Raw genomic sequence first — 6000 nt, 5'->3', positions numbered from 1 at the left:
GGGGCCAGAAATTCAGAGGTAAAGGAAACATAAATTCCGGTGATCGAGATAAGCTCAAATGTGAGCACTTTGGCAGGAAAGGGCATACTAAGGAGAAGTATTGGGATTTGATTGACTGCCCACAAAAATTTAATCGGTCAAGATCCCCATAACTCACGCTGCTACCATGGATACCTCTACATTGGGAGCAGGAGTTTCATCACAGCCTTCCTCCAATGATATGGTCACTATTCCCAATGAAGAATTGGAGTAACTTCTCCAAGCCTTGACTTAGTTGGATCAACCATTAGCTACCTCTTCCTTTGCACAGTCAGGTATCATTGGTTATGCTCATCATGTGTTCAATTCTTCTCCTACTCCTTCCTGGATTCTTAATCCTGGTACTTTCGCATGCATGACGGGTATGTCATCCATGTCTCCTCTAATTCGGTTTGTTTAAGTAGAGATAAAGTTAGGATTGTAGATGGTACCCTTTCTTCCAAGTCCGGAAAAGGGAATATTAATATTTCACCAAAATTTTCTTCATCCTCAGCCCTCCATGTTCCCAATTTTTCTATTAACTTATTCTCACTCACAAAAAAATTGAATTGCAGCATCATTTTTTAGTTATATTGGGTGTTTCAAGACTTTGGGTATGAGGGAGAACTATTGGCACTAGGCACAAAACTAGTGGTCTTTATCTCCTTGACAAGACTTCCACTCCTTCAACAACACTTCTATTAAGAAAACACGTGCAATCGAAACAAGAAAACGAGTTGAAAACAAATACAAGATGCAATCACACAAAGAAATATAGAGATTTTACATGGTTCTCTCAAGATTGAGGTACGCTCACAGATCATACCGATTCCACTATGAAGAGAAAACTCGCAGTTACAGATTGCACCCTTTCATGAAAATGAGAAATACAATAACACCCCACGAAACCAAACTAGGGTTTTACATAATATTGAAATTACGAAAAATACTCTTTGGGAAAATTTCTTGTTGATCAATACTATCAAGCTCCACAAATCACATCATTTCTTTCTTTCTCTTTGAAGACCAACGTGAAGGCGTGACTTGATTTAAAATACCTCCTTGTTGACTAGTATTATTAGGCTCCACAAGCCACAACAACTTCAAGCTACTAGTAGTAGTAGTCAATAAGGAACATGTTATGTGTTGGCATCCACATCTTGGTAATGTATCGTTTCAATATTTAAAGTTCATATTTCCAATTGTATTTTCTTATTTGTTTCCATCAGATCTTCATTGTGAAATAACATTGCCATGTGTCTTTTAGCACTAGAGGTAATAAAAGTAATTGTATTTTTGATATTGTGTATACTGATGTTTGGGGATCTTTTCCTGTTAGTTTTGTGAAGGGGGGCATAGATTGGGGTATGTCAGAGGGGGGCATCATATTATCACAACCCTTGTTAGCAATTTCTCATTTAATTCATTAATTTTTCATTTTTTTTTTCAATGAAAGTATTATTCTCTAGATTATTGCACTATTATGAATAATTCACAGTTTTAAGTTTGAAAAGAATAAACATGATTTTTATGAATTTTTATTACTCATTGTAAAAAAAAAAAATGCTCCTATAACTTGTTGTATGTTGCAAAGTGTAAACTTGTAAATTGTGACGTGTAATACAAATTGACTTTGAAGTGGGCATGTTTCAAAATTTTGGAGGAATCCACATTTTTACATGACAAATGTTTATTTTATCTTTAAATAAATAATGACCTAACCCTTTACATTTATTTGAGATTACACCTTAATTTTTTAAATTGATGATTTATCCTTTGACTTTGGTCTTTTAAAAAAAATCAATGGAACAATAACCTTAATGTCCTCATTATCACCATCATCATTATTACCATCACCTTCATCATCACCATCACTATTACATATGGCCAAATATTTGATTTTTGAATTTGTGAAATGAAATGGATAATAGACACATAAAGCATACGCAGTATATTTTTCATTTATCGAATATTTGACCAAATTGCTAACAATATCACGACTCTTATAATAAAGAGGTTAAAGAGGTGTAGAAGTCCAGCAAGTGGACCCTTACGTCCAGTACCTTGACTGCAACGTTTACAACACTCTTTGCAAGGAAAGAAGTCTTTTGGGTCAGCCTAGCCTACTAAATTACCTTTTCCCTTGGGATACGTTAAGACTTAGTTTTAGGTTTCAGTTTAGACTCAAGATCTAATACGGTATTCCATTCCAACAAAATAAGTTCGGTGTCTACGTGGCATGCATTTGTTGGTGTTTAAAACACCTTGGACTCCTAATCAAGCCGTTCACGCAAAAATGTTGAACCCCAATAAAAACATGCCACGTAAACACGTAGTATTGTTTTAGACGCGGGACACCGTTCTCGATCGCGACCGCAGTTTCATGTTGCTGCTCTCTTTTCAAGACTTTCTTGTACTTTGACTTTTGTCACGTCTACATTGACTTTTTCAATTGAGACTATAGAATTAGGTACGGATTTATTAGGGATAATTACTTGGAGGATCCTCAAGGAATTTGTTTTTAAATGGTCCTTGAATTATAATCGATAGGTTGACGGTCCATTTAGTAAACTTTTTTAATTTACTACAGAGAGATTTACTGGCAGACCCAACTGTTGCAATTTTATTAAAAAAAACTCCCTTACTGTATCAAGTTTGTTACCTGACCAAACCTTACTTTATGAAACATATTAGAATGACTAATTTAGTAAGATTTCTTAAAATCTTACTAAGAGTAGTTGGGCCCACATGGATTATCAAATTAACAATCCAACACCACAACCTTTTAAATTTCATGGAAAAAAATCAGATTTAAAGGAAAATATTAAAAAAAAAAAAAAAAAACTTTTTGAGCTTGATCGTAGGCGTTGAAAATGGATGATTATCAAACTCCCAAATTTAAAATTAAAATTCTATGGTGAAAATAAAAAAGAAACAATTATATATATTTTTAAAATTCTTAAAATATTATCCTTTATAACCAAGGGCTATCACATCATATTTTTAGGTGCCACAAATTGATGCAATTAGAATCCACTCTAAGGTATGTTAAGTAACAAATTAACCCCATAAATTTGAATTTTATGACGTGGATATGGATTCAAAGGTTTGCTGGGTAACAAACTTTATAAAGTTAGGTTCCCATGGAGTTGTCAGAACTCCAAGGGAGATTTTGTAATAAAAGTGCAACAATTGGGTCTGTTGGGTAAATCTTTATTTTTAATAAACTCTCATAATTGTGAGATCACCTCTTTTATTGTGGAGCTCACTAATTTTTATTTACAATCCATTCGGATTATGGTTACCTAATTCATTGGTGAGTTACCGAAGCGTGAATCGATTCGAACCAATCTAGTTCGCAATACGGTTCGCTCTCAATTTGTGAAATGCAACAAACTCAGTGAACTGTATTTTTCATAAATTTGTTAGATGCCCCTCCACATGTTGCTAATATTTGAGACATTCCTCAAAAATCTTAAATTGATAGCATGTCCCTTTGATTATGGTCCTTATTTAATAGAATAATGAAAAATGACCAAATACCCTCATCTTCAACCTATAAAATATAAAAACTTGATTTTTCTTTTCTTCCCAAAATCTGTCATCTTCAATCTCTTTTTCACCTTACAAATCACTTCAACCTTCAAATTCCCTCACTTATGTCTATCCTAATAAATCGGGTTCATTTTCGAGTGGCAAACCACGAACCCAAATTCAAACCAAGCAACCCATGAATCAAGTAACATAGATTTAGATCGAAATAAATAGAGAGAAGAGAACAAAATGCAATTTTCTCTCCGCTCTGTTTGGATAGATAGAAGAGAAAATAATAGAATATGAAGTAATTTTTTTCTATTTTCTCACTTTCTCTCCAATTTGGGGAGAACAAAATTGAATATTTTTTTTCTCTATAAACTTTCTATTCTCTCCTCACTTAACTTCCCAAACAAGAGAAATGGAGAGAATATCTTCTCTTCTCTTAATCCAAACAAAGTGTTATTGTCGAAGTTAATAATTTTATTGCCGAACTCACCACTTATTATTGTTGAGTTTGACATTTTTTTTATTGTTGAACTTGACAATTTTTAAAAATTATCTAACTCGACTCTGTAAAATTCACCCATTTTGAAAATTTTCGACTAAAATATACGGGAAAATTGACTAAAAACTTTGTATAATGACTTGTCTAGATGATTTCAAAACAAAAGAACCACCTTTGATCGATTTTCATCTAAAAATGAATAAAATTTTTGAAAAATTCTTAATTTTTTACATTTGTCTACAAAATGATTGAAAATGACTTTTTCTTCCTTCTCAAATCCTTTACGTCCAAATGGAGTCTCTAAAACTCAATTGGGATACCAAAAATCCATTTTTTAGATGAAAATGATGAATTCGAACGATTATGGCACATTCGACATTTCAATTGTGAGAAATGAGGTTCAAGGACTGACTAGAAAGAATCTTTTTACTAAACAGATTATTAAGAGAAGCCCTACAACAAAAGGATTAATTAGAAAGAAATCCCTTCGTCAGGGTCCTCCAAGTAAATTTTTCAATTTATTTATTATGGAATTCAGGTTTCAAATCAATTTAAATCTTATCTAATAAAGGAAAAAGTGCACAACAAATGTAAACATATAATTGAAGACTTTTAGCATGAAAATTCCATAGGTTTATGACAATGGTAAAAAATGGCCGTCTTTTTTTTTTTTTTTTTTTTTAATATTCAAAATAGGACTATTTGCTATAATAACTCATGTTTTTGGATAGAAATGCCCTCACCAATAATTTCTCTAATAAACCCTTGAAAAATAATTTTCTAAGTTGTAACTTCCTTCCTCCCAACATTTAATACCATCGAAATACAAATAGATATTCATTTTCTCTACCAAAACCAACCAAAATGTCATTGAAATACATCAAAGATGCTATAGATTTGAGGAACAATATATCTACGTGTTGAAATAGAAAGAGGAATGTTGAGAGACAATAGCTTAACTTTTCTATTGATCAAGAATGAATATATATACAGAAAAGTTGGGCATTGCCATGAGTTATCCAAAACACAGAAATAGGAAACTATCCTAGAATTAGGGGATTACAACTAATTACAAGGATATTACAACTAATTACAGAAAACACAGAAATAGGAAACTATCCTAAAATTAGGGGATTACAACTAATTACAAGGATTTAAAAGATAAAGAAAATCTGTTGTAATTTATTCTCTAATATGCCCCCTCAAGATGGAGCTCCGGAGGAGATGCCAATCTTGACTCTTAATTCTTGAAAGCAGCTTCGTGGAAGAGGTTTGGTAAGAGCGTCTGCAAGTTGATCTGCTGAGGAAACATGAGTAACACGAAGAGCACCTGATTGAACTTGATCCCGAATAAAGTGATAGTCAATTGCCACATGTTTCATGTGCGAATGAAAGATTGGATTAGAACAGAGATAGGTGGCACCAACATTGTCACAATAGATAACAGGCGGTGTAGAAAGAGTGACGCCAAGCTCTATGAGAAGGGAACAAATCCAATTAATTTCTGAAGTAGTAACAGCAACTAATCGATACTCAACTTTTGTGGATGATCAAGCAACTGTACGTTGTTTCTTGGATGACCAAGAAATAGGGTGACGACCAAGATAGACAATATAGGCACTCGTAGAGGTATAGTCATCTTTGTTGCCAGCCCAATCTGCATCTGAGAAGGCATGAAGAGAAAGTGGATTTTCCTTATGAAAAAATAATCCATGGGTCAATGTGCCACACAGATATCGAAGTAGTCGTTTTGCAGCATTCCAATGTTCAGACGTCGGGCAATCCATGAATTGGGAAAGCTTGTTGACAACATATGCTATGTCTGGGCGAGTGAGACAAAGATACTGTAGACTGCAAACAATTGTTCTATATTCTCTATAGTCATTCAGAGCTGTACCTGAATGAAGTGTGAGATTTCCATCTGTAACAAGTGGTGTAGC

The sequence above is a fragment of the Akebia trifoliata genome, chromosome 11, assembly GCF_017979445.1.
Source record: "Akebia trifoliata isolate Shusen 1 chromosome 11, ASM1797944v1, whole genome shotgun sequence".
Taxonomy (NCBI): Eukaryota; Viridiplantae; Streptophyta; class Magnoliopsida; order Ranunculales; family Lardizabalaceae; genus Akebia; species Akebia trifoliata.
The sequence above is the reverse complement of the archived record's forward strand: the minus strand, read 5'-3'. Positions refer to the sequence as shown.